General features: G+C 37.5%; 1 protein-coding gene across 1 annotated transcript in view; it reads left to right on the top strand.

Moving 5' to 3' along the window:
* Positions 1 to 18,133, top strand: part of FAM104B (family with sequence similarity 104 member B) — a 628,193-nt gene that overhangs the window by 132,301 nt on the left and 477,759 nt on the right. The gene's annotated exons all lie outside the window — the stretch shown is intronic.

The raw sequence follows: 18,133 nt of genomic DNA, 5'->3' as shown, positions 1-18,133 counted from the left end.
TACCTCCATGAGATCCACTTTTTTATCTCCCACATGTGAGTGAGAACATGCGATATTTGCCTTGCCGTGCCTGGCTTATTTCACTTAGGATAATGACCTCCAGTTCTATGCAGTTGCTGCAAATGACAGATTTTATTTTTTATGTCTGAATACAATTCCAATTTGTATGTATAACACATTTTCTTTATCCATTCATCCAGTCATGGACACATAGGTTACCTTAATTCTCTGAGTCTCAGTTTCCTCTTCTATAAAATAAGCATAATAACAACTGTCTCAGATATTGTAAGAGTAGACCATGTATGGAAACAGCCAAATATAATGGCTGGTTTATTGCTAGCATTCAATAAATGGTAACTATTAATAATAATAATAATACTCTACTCATTTTTAGTGTTTAGTTTTATCTTTAAAAATGAACTCTGAAATGAAGAGATGAAAAAATATTAAACGCAAATGGAAACCAAAAAAGAGCAGGAGTAGCTATACTTACATCATACAAGATAGACTTTAAGTCAAAAACCACAAAAACTGTAAAAAGAAAGTCATTATATAATGATAAAGGGGTCAATTTACATGTAAAAAGAACATTTTTGATGTCAAATACCTGTCCAGTTGTCATCTTTTCTCTCTTCTTCTATTACCAGTTAACAATTCTTTCATTTATTTAATTTTAATGTATTCATTTGTCCCTTTTCCAAAAATATTCACTGAACACCAGTTATGTACCAAACTACTGGTACATGGATCCAGTGTATAGCAGACAATTTTAAAAAAGAGAAGCCCCTTTCTTCATGGAACTTTATGTTAGTTGGGTAGTTGGATATTAAATAAATTTTTAAAAGATAGTTATATACCTTGAGAAATATTATGAAGCAAAGAAATATAATATGATAGAAAATAATTTTTTGGGGTAAAGAGGAGTTTTGTGTTCTCATAGAAGATGGTCAGGGAAGACCTCTCTGAAGAGATGACCTGTAAGGTGAGAAGGGTGCAGGCATTTGAAAAGCCAGAGGGAAAAGGCATTTCAAACAAGAAATTGCAAATCCAAAGTCTCTGAGAGGATTTACATCCCATGTATGTCCTTTTTTTTCTGTATTGTTTTTTGGAATAACACCTTAGCAAGTTCAAGGAATAGAAAGGTCAGTAGGCCATTGTGGGTGGAACTCAGTGTGCTAGTTAGGTAGTGTTGGGAGATGAGGTTGGAGAGATGATTGGCAAAACATTTAGGACCTTAGGCCAAAGATGAGAAGTCACTGAACAAGTTTAAGCAGGGGAATGAAAGGATCTGCTTTAAACTTTAAAAAGATCACTCTGTAAACAACAGACATTGGAGACTACAAAAGGTGGGAGGGTGGGGGAGGGGAATGAGGGATGAAATACTCTATTGAGTACAATCTGCATGATTTGGGTGATGGGTACACTAAAAACCAGACTTCACCACTATGCAATATATCCATGTGACACAACTGCACCTGTACCTCTAAATCCATAAAAATAAAAAATTAAAATAAATAAAAAGATTAGGGGGTGGGGGTGTGTGTGTGAGAGAGAGAGAGGCTGACTATGAAATGGCAAGGGTGGAATCAGTTGGTATAAGTAAGCTGATTTTATATCTTTTGTGTGTTGTAGGGTATCTATAGGCACTGTTTGAAAACCAATAAATCAATTAACAAAAGGATAAATATATTATTTAAAAGTATAAATTTAACTACTGGAAGAACTAAGAATAATATAACAAACAGGTGGCAAAAAGCTTGGAGAAATATTTTTTCACATTTCAATAGAGAGTTGAAAGTTACTTTTTAACAGGTCATAAGAAATAGAGGTTTAAATACACAAAGCTATAAAGGAAAAACTAGAAAAAAGGGACTATAAACCATCAGGATTATGAAAAGCAAAATATACATTCACACACAGACACACCAAAAAACAAATAATAAAATAAAAAGAAATCACAGACCATAAAATATTTTTTAAAAATTAAAACTAAGTGAGCATTATTATGTTAAAAAGTCATACCATAACAGATTAAGGCAAAACATGTCTGCTGAATGGATTAAACGTACTGCCTGGACCTTCACCTAGTACATAGTAGGCATTCAACAAATATATGCTGAAGGTCAACTATTAATTCAGAAATGTTAAAAAACAAATGCATAGATAAGGAGCTACCAAGGAAGTGCAAGTAAGAATAAAGCAAGGGTCATGACCTTAAAAGAAAAAAAAAGTACAGTTTAAAGCATAATAACAATAAAATACATAAAGAAGTACACTTTATAATGATGAAGTGCTTACTGCACAAGAAACAACTCAAGTTGTGGTATGTTATTCTCTTGTTGAATTTTACTTGCTAATATACTTCTGGAATTTTTCATGAATTTCATAAGTTATATTGGTCCACAGTTTTCTTCTTATGTTGTCTTTGTTATTTTCTATGAATTCCTCAGCTCTGTTTAAAGTCTTGTTTAGATGCCTACAGAAGTGACTCAGAGATTCCAATTGTGGGAAGATTTCCATATTAAATTTATGTCAAAAATCTGCATTATTTTTCTATTACTGTGTAAAAAATTACTACAAACTTAAGGGATTGGGACAACACCCATTTATTCTCAAAGTTCTCTAGGTCACAAATCCAGGTAAGCCCAGTTGAGTTCTCCATTGAAGATTTTACATGGCCAAAATCAAGGTGGTCACCAGGCTGGATTCTATTTAAAGGCTTAGTGAGAGAATCTACATTTGTGCTCATTAAGATTGTAGGCAGAATCCATTTCTCTGAGGTTGTGAGACTGAGCTCCCTGTTTCCTTGCTACCTGTTGGCTGTATGTCACTCAACTCCCACATGCATCTCTCCCTTCCTTGCCTATGCCCCCCACTCCATCATCAAAGCCACAACAACTGTTGAATCCTTACGCTTTGCATCTTTTCAACTTATTCTTCTGCTGCTAAGCCAGAGAAAATGGCTTTTAAAGGGCTTGTCTAGTTTGGTCATATCTACCTAGAAAATCTTATGATCAATTGAATTGGGATTTTAATTATTTTATTTTATTTTTTAAGATGGAGTCTCGCTCTGTCACACAGGCTGGAGTGCAGTGGCACAATCTCGGCTCACTGCAGCCTCCGCCTCCTGGGTTCAAGCAATTATCCTGCCTCAGCCTCCCGAGTAGCTGGTATTGCAGGCGCCTGACACCACAAGGGGCTAATTTTTGTATTTTTAGTAGAGACAGGGTTTCTCCATGTTGGCCAGGCTGGTCTCGAACTCCTGACCTCAGGAGATCCATCTGCCTTGGCCTCCCAAAGTGCTGGGATTACAGGCATGAGCCACCACGCCTGGCTTGAAACTTTAATTACACCTGTAAAAGTCCTTCACAGTAGTGCCTAGATTTCTGAGGCTTGAAGTCTTTTGAAGTCTACTTTAAGTGAGATTAATATAGGTACCTATGGGTTTTTTAAATTAATATTTGCATATATTTTTTTCATTTGTTTTTTGGAGACAGAGTCTTGCTCTGTTGCCCAGGCTGGAGTGCAGTGGTGCAATCTCAGCTCACTGCAGCTTGACCTCCTCTGCTCAAGTGATCTTCCCACCTCAGCCTTCAAAGTAGCTGGGACTACAGGCATGTATCACCACACCCAGCTAATTTTTAATTCTTTTTGTAGAGGTGAGGTCACCTTATGTTGCCGAGACTGGTCTGGAACTCCTGAGCTCAAGAGATCCTCCCACCTCAGCCTCCCAGCATGCTGGGATTACAGGTGTGAGCCACCATGCCTGGCTTTTCTCATACTTTTACCAACCTACCTCTTTGGCATTTGATACTAAAAGCAATTTTTTTTGTAGATAACGCATTGTTGGATTATCTTTTTCAATCCATTCAGAATACTGGAATATTTTGTCCATTTACATTACTGTAATTATTGATATGCTGTAACTTAAGTCTGACATTTTATTGTTTGTTTTCTATTTGCACTCTATTTTTGTTTCCATTTTATTTCTCCTCCCTTTCTACAGATTGTGTCTAAATTTTATATAATTTCATTTGGATTCACCTAGTGTTTTTGAGTGTATCTGTTTGTATAGTTTTCTTTTACTGATACTACATTACATATACATAACTTATAGGATACATTTTATTAGTTCAAGTGAAGTGTAGAAATCTTACCACCCATTACATTTCTTTACCCTCACTATTTATAAAATAAGCATCTTAGTATTTCTTCTACACACATTTAGAACCACATCACACAGCATTGAAATTTTTACTTTATCAAACAAAATTCAGAAAATTTTTTGCTTACTCTGATTTTTTTTCCTTCATTTCTTTCAAAATTCCTTCTTTCATTATTTTTTTGCATGTAAAAACTTTTTTGGCCATTATTTTTAGGTAGATTGGCTGAATAACAATTTTCTTAGTTTCCCATTATCTGATAATTTCTTCATTTCTGAAGAATATTTTTGTAGGGTATAGGAGTCTAACATCACAGGTTTTTATTTTTCTTTCAGCATTTGAAAAATGGTATACCAGTTCTTTCTGTCTTCCCTACAGTTGGCATTTCCTTTGAGAGCTGGGTGTGTGTGTGTGTGTGTGTGTGTGTGTGTGTGTGTGTGTGTGTGTTTGTGTGTGTGTGTGTGATTTTTGTTTTCAGTTTTGTTTATGTGGTGAATCACATTTATTGATTTGCATATGCTAAATCAACCTTGCTTCCCATGGATAAAACCTACTTGATCATGGTGGATTAGCTTTTTTATATGCTGCTGGATTTAGTTTGTTAATATTTTGTTAAGTATTTCTACATGTATGTTCTTCACAGATGCTGGCCTTAAGTTTTCTTTTTTTTGTTGTGTCTCCACCAGGTTTTGGTATGGGATGATGCTGGCCTCCTAAAATGAGTTAGGAAGGAATCCTTCCTCCTCAGTTTTTTGAAATGGTTTCAGTAGTAATGGTTCCCACTCTTCTTTATACATCTGGTAGAATTTGGCTGTGAATTCACCTAGTCCTGGGCTTTTTTGGGTTGTAGGCATTTTATTACTGATTCAATTGCAGAACTCATTACGGGTCTGTTCAAGGATTCTATCTCTTTCTGGTTCAATCTTGAGAGCTTGTATGTTTCCAGGAATTTACTCACTTCCTCTAGGTTGTGTGTCTAGTTCCCCTCATTGCAATGCCAGCTTGTTAATTTGAGATCTTTCTACCTTTCTGATATGCATGATTAGTGCTATAAACTTCCTTGTTAACTCTGCTTTGCCTGTGTCCCCAAGATTCTGATATATTGTATCTTTTTTTCTCATTTGTTTCAAAGAATTTCTTGATTTCTGGCTTAATTTCTTTATTTACCCAGAAGTCATTCAGGAGTAAGTTGTTTAATTTCCATCTTGTTGTATGGTTTTGAGTGATTTTCTTAGCATTTATTTCTATTTTTATTGTGCTCTCATCCAAGTGTGTCATTGGTATGATTTCGGTTTTTTTTTGAATTTGTGGAGGATTGTTTTATGCCTGTATTAGTCCATTTTCATACTGCTATAAAGAACTACCTGGGACTGGGTAATTTATGAAGAAAAGAGGTTTAATTGGTTCACAGTTCCACAGGCTACACAGGAGAAATGCCTGGGGAGGCCTCAGGAAACTTACCATCATAACATAAGGTGAAGGGGAAGTAAGCACATCTTCTCACAGCCAGCAGGAGACAGAGAACAAAAGGGGAAGTGCTACACACTTTAAACCATCAGATCTCATGAGAATTCATTCACTGTCTTCCCCCTTGCTATCATGAGAACAGCGAGGGGGAAGTTCACCTCCATGATCCAATCTCCTCCCACCAGGCCCCTCCTTCAACATTAAGGATCACAGTTTGACATGAGATTTGGCTGGGGACACAGAGCCAAACCATATCAATGCCCAATTGTGTAGTTGATTTTAGAGTATGTGCCATGTACAGATAAGAATAATCTATTATTCCATTGTTTTTGGATGAAGAGTTCTGTAGATATCTACTAGGTCCATTTGGTCATGTGTGGAGTTAAGGTCCCAAATATCTGGTGGTTTTCTGCCTTGATTATCTGTCTAATATTGTCAATGGGGTGTTAAGGTCTTCCAGTATTATTATGTGGTTATCTCTTTGTAGGTCTCTAAGAACTTGCCTTATGAATCTGGATGCTCCTGTGTTGGGGGCATATATATTTAGGATAGTTACGGATTCTTGTTGAATAGAGTCCTTTACCATTATGTAATGCTTTTCTTTGTCTTTTTGATCTTTATGAGAGTCTCTTTTGTCTGAAATTAGAATAGCAATGACTTTTTCTGTTTGCTTGGTAAACTTTTCTTCAACTCTTTATTTTGAAATTATGGGTGTTATTGCATGTGAGATGGATCACTTAAAGACAACATACCACTGGGTTTTGCTCCTTTATCAGACTTTCCACTCTGTGCCTTTTAATTAGGGCATTTAGCCTGTTTAAAATCAAGGTTAGTATTGATCTGTGTGGATTTGATCCTGTCATCATGATATCAGCTGGTTACTATACAGATTGGTTTATGTGGTTGCTTTGTAGTGTCACTAGTCTATGTACTTCAGTGTGGTTTTGTAGTGGCTGGTAACAGTCTTTCCATTACATACTTAGCACTCTCTTCAAAAACTCTTGTGGGGCAGGTCTCATGGTTATGAACTCCCTTAACATTTGCTTGTCTAAAAAGGGTCTTATTTCTCCTTTGCTTTTGAAGCTTAGTTTGGTCAGATATGAAATTCTTGGTTAAAAATTCTTTTCTTTAAGAATGCTGAATATAGGCCTCCTATCTCTTCTGGCTTGTAGAGTTTCTGCTGACAAGTCTGCTGTTTACCTGACAGGGTTCCTTTTGTAGGTGACCTGCTCTTTCCCTTTAGTTGCCTTTAACATTTTTTCTTTCATTTCAACCTTGGAGAATCTGATGATTCTCTGTCTTTGGGATGGTCTTCTTGTCTAGTATTTCACATGGGTTGTCTGTATTTCCTGAATTTGAATGTTGGCCTCTCTAGCAAGGTTGAGGAAATGTTCATGGATGATATCCTGAAATATGATTTCCAAATTGCTTGCTTTTTCTCCTTCTCTTTCAGGCATGCCTATGAGTTGTAGATAAGGCATCTTTATATAATCCTATATTTCTCAGAGGTTTTGCTGATTCTTCTTCATTGTTTTTTCTTGATTTTTCTCATTTTAGAGAGCCAGTCTTCAAGCTGAGATTCTTTCCTCAGCTTGGTCAATTCTTCTGTTTTAGCACTTGTGATTGCATTATGAAATTTTTGTTGTGTTTTTCAGCTCTATAATATCAGTTTGGTTTATTCTTATAATGGCCATTTTGTCTATTATCTACTGTATCATTTTGTTATAATCCTTACATTCTTTGGTTTGGGTTTTGACTTTCACCTTTATGGTGATGACCTTTGTTCCTATTGATATCCTGAATTCTATTTCTGTCATTTCAGCCATCTCAGCTTGGTTAAGAACCATATTTGGGCAACTAGTGTGGTCATTTTGAGATAAGAAGAGGCTCTGGCTTTTTGAGTTGCCAGAGTTCTTGCACTGAATCTTTCTCATCTCTGTGGGCTGATGTTCCTTTAATCTTTATAGTTGCTGTCCTTTGGAATGTTTCTCTTGTATCCTATCTGATGTCCTGGGGGTTTGATTGTGGTATAATGTGACTTTGATCAACTGGCTTTGTTTCTGGAACAGTTTTTGAAGGCCAAGGCTCACATATGAACTCCTGGACTGTATGCTTTAATTCTGTGGGCTTAGTATTGAGTGCCTAACTTTGTTTTCCGGTTCTTCAAGGTTAGGAACCTGCTGTGCTGAAGGGGCTGATGTGTTCCTGAATGGCTGGTCACAACACTCTGATGGGTGGTACTAGCCAAAGTGCTCCATAGGGTGGTGGCTGTGTGATACATCCTCTTTCACATGTGTCAGCAGCAGTGGCAGCAAGGTGGTGCACATGCTCATCAGCTGTGGCACGGTGCTGGTGGTTTCAGGGGTGCCAGCCTCCATGCAGGTGTTCACAGCAGCAGTGATGGCAGCATAATGAAGGGAACAGGGGACCATGCCAGCATCAATACATGCATTCGTGCTGGTGGCTGTGTGACTATGTACCTCCTCTGTGCATGTGTTCATATGGATGGCAGTGTTCAGTGGGGATGAGTCCACTGGTCTCCTTGCATAGTTTCATGCCAGTAGCAGTGTCAACATGGGGGCAGAGTGCTGGCAGGTGCTGGTCTGGTGGTCTCTGTGCCCATGAATGCTCTGATGACAGTGGTGGCATGGTGGGTGCAGTGGAGTGCACTCATGCCAGCAGCAGTGACACAGTGGGGTGCATGTGCATTCGTGCTCTGGTAGGAAAGGGAAGGCAAGTTCTGTCCATGCACATACACACCAGCAAAGTGATTTGAGGGTTGGACATGGGAAAGGGCATGCAGGGAAAGCAGCACAGGATAGGCTGCAGTGGAGGGAGAGCACAAGTGGGCTAGTTCGTATCCGTGGAGACTGCTCTGCTGAAGCTCTCCACCTGTCAGGCATTGGCTGCCAGTGAAGAAGCTATGATTTGGGTCCCCCTGCCTGGGCATCTGAGGCTGCAATGCAAGCAGATGTGGCTGGGCTGGGGTCCCAAGAGATGTGGGCAGACTGAGGGGTGCTCAGGTCAGATTGTCCCTGTCTCATGGGCAGTTTGCCTTGTTCTGTTCAGGTCCAACAATTTCCCTAGGGTTAAAGTCTCCCAGGGAACATGGTGAACAGGGGGATGGGTGTCCCTGACCATGCTCTATACAGATGCTGCCACACCAAATGCCCTGGGCTCCTCATTGGCTGGAATTCTGCACCTATCACTTCTGTAAGCAGCTCTTCCTGCCAGCTCTAGTGTGCACAGGGGTCATGGGGTCTCCTGCTGCCAGTAACCAAGAGGACTGTGGCAAGAGAAGGTTGCTCCTTGCCTGCTCAACTCACTCCTTCCCGAGGAGTTTTTTGGGACCAGGAATGAATCCTGGTGCATGGTAGCAGATTTCCCACCTTCTTCTCACTTCAGCTCAGCATCTGTGACTTCCCTCCACTCACTCTCAATGCCTCCCCTCTGAAGATCTGTTAGGAGAGTGCCAGTCTTCCTGATGTCCCAGTCCCTCCATGGCAGATGTTCCTTCTGGCTGTTTCTAGTCACCCATCTTGCCTCCTTCCAGTGATTTTTTCTTCTTCTTCCCCATCCCATTCTTAAAAATATTCATTGAGTTTTTAATTTTCACTATTGTATTTTACGTCCTTTTTCAAATTGTCTATTTCTTTGATGAGACATTCTATTTCATTGTTGACACTTTCTATTTTTCACTTGTTCCAAGCATGTTCATAATTGCTCACTGATTCATTTTTATAATGGCTGCTTTAAAATCTTTGCCAGATAATTCTAACACTTTGTCTTGTTGGTGTTGGTATCTATTTATTGTCTTTTTCCATTTAGATTGATATCTTCCTGGTTCTTGGTCTGAAAATGGTTTCTGATTGACACCTGACATTTGGGAGTTTATGTTATGAGGTTCTAGATCTTATTCATGCCTTCTGTTTTAACTGGATTTATTTGACATTAATCTATCAGTGGATGATGGGGTAACACCTTGTCACTACCAGGTGAGGATAGAAATCCAAGTTTCCTACTTAGCATTCATTGACACTTGGTGAGGGGCTCCTCATTACTGGTGGATAAGGTTGTAGGTTCCAGCTTCTCCCTCAGACTCCACTGCTATCTCAATTTCTGGGAGGAGTAGGAGTCTTTCATTCCTACTCATTCCCTGACCTCAACTAGACCACCAAAGGAGTGGGTGGCCTCATTACTGCCTGGTGGATGTGATAGTCCCAATTTTCCATTAAATATCTTACAGCACAATAAAAGTAGGGAGGCAGAGGGATACTTTCATATTGCTAAGTGGAAGTAGAAATTCAGATTCCTTATGTGGTCTTTACTGACACCAAGACGGTGGAGGAGCTGGTTATCACCCTATGGGGATAAATGTCCTGTATCTCTACTGTAACTTGTCTGACACTACCTTGGTTTTGGGGAGAGGAGCCTGGGCATCTGTTTCAGCCTTAGGAGAATGGAAGTCTAGGCTTGTACCCTGCCTTTGCCAGTGCAAATGGGCTTGGGGTCAGAGTCTTTTTATGATGCTTGGCTTAAGAAGAATAATTATTGTCTAAAAGTTTTTGGTATATTATGTTGCTCCTTTCCAGGTCCCTTGGCTAGAGTAAGCAGACTTTTCTGGGACTCTTTTATGTGGATAGATTGGCTTTGCTGAGTTGCCACCTTTTCCAGTACTCAATCTGGGATATCTCAGACAAAACAAAAACTTGTGGAACTCATCATCATATTGTTCCCCATGACCTGATGTCCATAGCCAGTCTTCCTTCTCTCTACCTTTCAAGGTCTTCTTATGTTTGTTTTGTACATAATATCTGGGGTTTTAGTTTTACTTACAATGAAGAATATGAACACTCGTGTCTATATTATGTTCCCAACAGCAGAAGTCTCATAATTTTTATGCTTGAAAAGCTTTGGGAAAAAATGCTTAATGGAGATATCTGCCAGAAATGTCATAAAACACAAAACTACTAAGCATTTCTGCTGTGGGGGAGTAAACCCACTGATGCTTCTTTAAAATTTTTAGTAAAGTCCACATTCTTCACTCAGAATTTTCTGTAAGTGGAATTTTCTTGATGGATGTGAAAAAGTCACTCTTCCATGTTGGAATGGTGTTGAGAATTTCTATAGACCCTTGGAAATTGTCCATGTTAATTATATGTAGTCTAATAACATTACCTATATATGACTAAAAGAAAGTGTTCTCATGAAAATATCGAACATTTTCATGCTAGGCAAGCAGGCCATTTATGTCCAGGACAGGGCCCTCACCTCTGCCCCTAACACAAGGAAACAGACCCTGTCCAGATTAGGGGAAAATACCCTAATTCTGAGAGAAAAATATAGAAACCTTTGCAATGTATGATAGAATTATTTTAAATAAATTCTCTTTAAATATAAAAGGAATAGTCAACGAAAAAGTGCAAACTAGGCTAAATATGTAAAATATATATTACTGAATGGAAAGGAGCTAAAATAAAACAAAACAATTAAAAATGACTTGCAAAAATGTCTAACATAGGTGTGAAATCGACAAACAGTAGTACTAAGTTGTAAAATGTAAAGTGATGTTTTTCAACTAATTTGTAAAAATGATTTTTTTCTCCCTCAGCAATATGTAGAACCAATGGGCAGAAACAAGTAAAAGTAAAGCAATCCCTCATCCCCTTGGTATATGAAGTGGGCATTTTCTATAGCAAGCTCTCTGTGCCACTACATACACCTCCAATAACCCCTGTTCGAACTCAGGCACACATCATTGCCCATCACACCAAGACACAGCATCCTACACTGAGGTCTTTGCAATAGTTTGCAATAGGTCTTTGATATAGTTTCCTTACTTGGGGTCTTTGCAATCCTTAAATATGCTTGATCCATTAGAATACTTTAATGAGCCAGCTATTGACCATGTGGCTGAACAAGGTATTCCAGATGTGATGAAACAACAAAGTCACATTTTTCCAAACCTAGTTGATATCCTTTGCTGAAGAAGTCTTGTCAGAAATGACCATTTCCTTTTCCTTTCTTCATAGGAAATGATCTGTGCACTCTGCACTTCAGCTTATAGCTCAACTACAGAAAGGCCAAAAGGAGGAGATGAAGGAAGAGAGGTGGATTAGAGATGGGGAATAAATTGAACAAGAATTGGGACTATTCTTGCTAAGATATGGGTTCATTTTGAATGCGGAGGATGGAAGTTATGAGTGACTGCAAGTCCATTTCACAGTGGGGGAGGTGGGCTATGCTGGCCCTGTGGGATAGGCTCCCCTAAAACATATTTGCTAATTCTATTTTCCATCTGACTACTGGGCTCAGATTTCTATGGAATGAACACAGGGTTTGTGATGGAACTGTCTAAGGAATGCTCCTCTAGAATCAGCCCATGTTGGGTGGAAGAGAAAGCCTGCAGTCTCAAAGAGTATAGCCGGTAATTAATCAAATAAGTGATGAAGTTTTCCATAAAATATGGCCAGATTCTTGGAGGAAGGGTTCCTGAAGGTAAACATTAAATTTCTTGGCAAACAGAAAAACTAGACTTAGTCCCCTGCCTGAAATAGCCCCCGCCAAGTTCCCACCACACCATTGGCATACCCCATCCAGACTAGGGTCCTTATTTCTGTTTTACACAGCTCTTGCAGTCTCAAATCTTACCCAGCATGAACTGATAACTAACACCCCTTGGATAGGCTCTGCACATATATTTTTACTAAAACACCTGGTACATTCACGGTAGCCCTACTACGACAAAGAGACAACTCAACACAATCACTTAGCACTAGATTCTGTCCTGCATAAGTGTCTCTCATGAAGTCTTCAGTACAAGGAACTCCTTTCACTGTCCCCAGAACCTATGCACTGTCCACATACTAAAGTAGGTCCTGCTCTGAGAGGGGACCATGAAAACAGTAGTCATGTTGCCCATATGCTAACCATGGCACATATTTCACAACTTTATTCCTTATGAATTCTAGTGAGCCCACTGTGACCACAACTTGTACATCAGCTCCAAAAACATAGCTTATTTTGTGCCCAATATGGTGTATGTCCTCACCTCTGCTGTCTTACCTGAGCCTGCTCCACTTCTCTTTAAGTCCATACATGGACATGCCACACAGCTTTCTTACTCATTGCAGCCATCACAGTTCAACCCTATCATAACTAAGGGTGCCATTTTGTCTATCTGAATGCACTTACCAACCAACCCTCAGTTTGAAATAGTATCTGGTAGTGCTGATGTGAGGGGGAAAAAATCTTACCTGTTTCCTTCCCTAGATGACACCCACTGTTCATAATGCTTGTTAGTCATGACCTTTTCCTTTCTCTGGCCTGCTGATCCTATTATGCAGCACATAGCTCCTTCCTGGACAATATAATGTCAGGGTGATAGGGTGAATATATGACTAAATCTGTGCTCACTGAGTGACAGAGTTTGAGGATAAACACTGGATGAGATTTCATGAAGAAGTCTAAGATTTTTTTAAATTGATATGGAGGTTCTTGGTCTGAAAAGTTTTAATCAGGAAGTCAGTTTGTGAATAGGAAAAGCTTCAACTAAAAATAAAGTCTCAGTTTCATAGGCTGATGGGTTTCTCCTGGAAAAAGGCAGTCATTTTGGAAACTAGAAATTCCTTGCCTACCCTAATGTCCTCACCATAGACCCGCAGTCATCAGTATAACCCATGTCCTAATCCTCACATCTGAAGCTTCCATTATTTATAAAACAAACATAATTTGGCATAATGTCCTCATTTATGAAAACAGAAGTACATGGTATGAAAAATCATATTAAGTTTTGATATAGTTTCCTTACTTGAAAGCTGGATAATATATGGAATATACAACTTGAAAATATCAATGACTGATTCCACTGAAAAATGGCAAAGTGGAGAATTCTAAAACATTATCCAATCACTAAATCAAATATTAGCCTGACAAAAAAATGTGTCAGAACCAATTTTTTCAGAATGCTGAAATCTAATTTTAAAAACTTACAATTACCAGGGAAGTGATTAAATCTTAGTGAGGGAATATTGTGGCATTTTAATTTATCCACATACCATTCCCTACCTCCCATGCCAGTCGTGGCTATGGAGATGGTGGCTTGTGTTCCTGATGCAGCTTGCTTATGCCAGAGAAAGCAATATAGACCTTGCTCTCAAAGTATTGTGGTTTTGTATTTTGACCTGTCTGGTGGTTTCCTGAGGAATAAGATAAAGGGCTTGCCTTTTCTTCACCAACTATAAAATGTTCTCAGGGCTGAAGTGGCCTCCAGCACAATATTTGTTGAAGACATTTAAATGCAAATATACTAGCTGCATCTTTCTTGGTCAAGGAATAACAGGGCGGGTAAACTGCTAACAGACTGAAAAGCCTAGGAAAAAAAAGTCTGGGAGGCCAGGCACGGTGGCTCACGCCTATAATCCCAGCACTTTGGGAGGCCGAGGCGAGTGGATCACGAGGTCAGGAAATCAAGACCATCCTGGCTAACACGGTGAAACCCCGTCTCTACTAAAAATACAAAATATTAGCTGGGCCTGGTGGTGGGTGCCTGTAGTCCCAGCTACTTGGGAGGCTGAGGCAGGAGAATGGCATGAACCCAGGAGGTGGAGCTCACAGTGAGCCAAGATTATGCCACTGCACTCCAGCCTGGGTGACAGAGCAAGACTCCGTCTCAAAGAAAAAAAAAATTTGGGAAAAGAGATATATGAGGATGTTCAGGCAATGACACATGTTCAGAAAATATCTGAGAAGACCCAAACCTTTTTTACTTGGCTGATCTTTGTGCTCCACACATGCAGGAAGTGAAGTTTAATGCAGAACGTTTTAGTCCATTCATGTTGCAGTAAAAGAATACCTGAGATTGGGTTGGGTAATTTATAAAGAAAAGAGGTTGATTTGGCTAATTTTTTTGCAGGCTATAAGAAGCATGGAAACAGAATCTGTTTCTGGTGATGGCCTCTGGAAGTTTCAACTCATGGTAAAAGGTGAATGACAGCCACATGTACAGAAATCACATGGCAAAATGGGAAACAAAGAAGAGGGGGAGGGAGGTTCCAGGCTCTTTTTAACAACCAGCTTTTGTAGGAACTAATATACCAAGAATTCACTCATTACTGTGAGAACAGCACCAAAACATTCATAAGGGATCCACCTCATGACCCAAACTCTTCCCATTAAGCTCCACCTCCAACATCGGGTACCACATCTCAACATGAAGTTTGGAGGGTCAAATATCTAAACTATAGCACAGAATTATAAACTGCCTGATTAAGCCTGAAAGAACACTACTACACAGAGTCAGTCAGCAAAGACCAAGAGAGCCTGTTTTATGTTGTTGTTCAAGGCCCTCAAGAAAATCTCTGTCAAATCATTAACTGACCACAAAGCTAATGCAACATAGACTTTAACGATCACACATGACAAAAAATACAGACTTTACAAAACCAATTTTAAAAACTTACTAAATAAGCAAACAACAGCAATCCACAGAAACAAAAACACACTCTGGAAGGATAAAATCTTATTTTGAGTTATCACATAATAATATTTAAAAGTCTACTTTTCAATAACAGCATAAATAATAAGTTAGGCAAAGAGCAAGAAGGTATGGCTTATGCATAAGGAAAAAGATAGTAACAGAAAATATCATTGAGAAAGCTGAGGCATTGCACTTAGAAGACAAAGAGTTTAAAACAACTGTCTTAAACATGCTTAAAGAGTTAAAGAAAAGCATGGCAAACAGAGAAAATCAGGAGAACAATGTTTTAGCAAATGGAGAATATTAATAAAGAAATAGAAATTATAAAAAGGAACCAAATGAAAATTGTGGAGTCAAAAGTACAATAAGTGAAAAAAATTACTGAACAGATCCCAAAGCAGATTTGAGCAGTGTAGAAACAATTAATAAATTTGTAGATAGGTAGATTGAAATGATCAAGTCTAAGGAGCAGAAAGAAAAAATAATGAAGAAAATTGATAAAGCCCAACAAAACTGTGGGAAACCAGAGCATATAAGCATACACGTAATGTGAGTTTCAGAAGGAGAGGAAAGAAAGAAACAGGCAGAGAAAACATTTTTAAAATAACTGCCCAATCCTTTACTAATTTGATGAAAGGCATGAATCAACATATCCAAGAAGCTCAACAAAATGCAAGTAGATAACCTCAAAAAGAATCATACTGAAACACATTATAATCAACCTGTCAAAAGCCAAAGACAGAGAGAATCTTGAAAGCAACAAGAGAGAAAATTCATTATGTATAAACAGTTCTAAATAACATTAACAGCCAATTTTTCATCAGAAACCATGGAGGCCAGAAAGCAGTGGGAAGACATATTTAGGTGCAAAAGGTAATAATAAAACTCTTCCATCCACATGTCTATGTCTGGCAAAAATCTCCCTCAAAAATTTAGAAAAATTAAAATAACAAATAAAGCCTGTGGGAAATTTTCACTGTGAAGCTTTCTTATAAGAAATTCTGAAGGAAGTTCTTCAAGCTGAAAGGAAAGGACACTAGATAGAATCAAAACTCTATGAAGAAAGGAAAATATTGTTAAATATAAATACATAGGTATGTATAAAAGCCAGTATTCTATGTTTCGCTTGTAACAACTCTCTATATTAAAAGACAAATTTAAAAAATAATTAACAAAATAATTAAAAACCAAAAAAAATAACAAAAATCTATGTTAGTAGGCACATGTATAAAGATATAATTTGTGACAATAACTATATAAAGCACAAAAGAGGAAGATGTATAGGAGGAGAATTTTTGTATACTAAATTGGTATTAATTCAAGCTAGATTATCATAAATTGTAATCCGTAGGTAACCACTAAGAAAATAACTAAACATATATAGAGAAATATAAATAAGAAAAGAACAAAAATGGAACAGTAAAAATCAATTAAACATAATACAAGAGAGTGGTGGAAGGATTAAGGGACAAAAAAGATATGACATAAAAATTAAATAGCAAAATGGCAGAAGCAAGCATTTTATTTTTACTATTCACATTAAATATAAATGGTTTAACCTCTCTAATTAAAAGGTAGAGATAGGCATAATGGATACAAAAAATTCTCACCCAACTGTATTCTGTCAACAAGAGACTCACTTAAATCCAAAGATACATATGGACTGAAGGGTAAATGATGGAAAATGATATTCCATGGAAATTGAAAGCAAAGGAGAGCAGGGGTGACTGTAATAATATGAGACAAAATAGACTTTAAGTCAAAAATTGTTACTAGAACAAAGAACATTACATATTGATGAAAGGGTCAATTGATCAAGAAGATATGAAAATTATAAATATACACACCCCTAATAACAGAGCCCCAAAATATATAAAGCAAAATAAATAACAATTTAATGGAGATATAGAAAATTCTCAAATAATAATTTGAAACTAAATTACTCCTCACATTGATTGATGGCTAGAACAACCATACAGAAAACCAATAAGGAAATAGATGATGGAACAACTTTATAAACCAACTACACTTAATAGACATATAGAGAACACTGCCCCCAACAACACAGACTACACATTCTTCTTAAAATTACATGAAACTTCATCCAGAATAGACCATAGTTAGCCCACACAGTAAGTTTCAATAAATTTTAAAAAATTGAAATCATACACAGTGTTTTCTCTGAATGAAATTAGATACTGATAATGGAAGGAAAACTCACAAATTTGTGAAAATTAAACAATACACTCCTAAAAACTAATGGATCAACAAAGAAAAAAACAAGATAAATTGACAAACATTGTGAGAAGAATTAAAATGAAAGCACACAAAACCTACACAGTACAGTGAAAAAATGCAGACAGGGAAATTTACACATGTAAATGCTTACCTTAAAAGGTGAAAAATAAGTCAAGCCAATAAGCTAACTTCTTTTTATCTTAAGGACCTAGAAAAAAAGAAAACTAAATCCAGTGCAAGAAGAAGAAAGAAAATAATAATACAGATTAGAGAGGAGATCAACAAAATTGAGGAGCAGTAAACAATACAGAGGATCAATGAAACCAAAAGTTGGTTCATTGAAAGTTCAAAAACATTGTCAAATGTTTAGTCATGACTAAAGAAAAATAGAGGAAACACAAATTACTATTACCAGAAATGAAAGTGGGAATAATATTACTGACTTTACTGAAACAAAAAAGATCACAAGAGAATATTATGAACAACATAAATAAATTTGATAGCCTAGATAAAATGAATAAATTCCTGGAAACACACAAACTACAAAAAAATGACTAATGAAAAATAAAAAGCCTGAATAGGCTATTACAAGTAAAGAGATTGAATTAGTAATCAAAAAACTGCTAAGAACAACAACAGAAACCCAAAAGTATATGGCTTCACTGGTAAGGTCTGCAAATGTTTTAAAAATTAACATCTATCTTTTAAAGCCTATTTCAAAATGTAGAACATAAAGTAACACTTTGTAACTCATTCTATGAGGCCAGCATTACTCTGATACCAAAGC

Source organism: Macaca thibetana, chromosome X, assembly GCF_024542745.1.
Source record: "Macaca thibetana thibetana isolate TM-01 chromosome X, ASM2454274v1, whole genome shotgun sequence".
NCBI classification, from domain to species: Eukaryota; Metazoa; Chordata; class Mammalia; order Primates; family Cercopithecidae; genus Macaca; species Macaca thibetana.
Note: the sequence above shows the minus strand (reverse complement) of the source record. Positions and strands in the feature narration are given on the sequence as shown.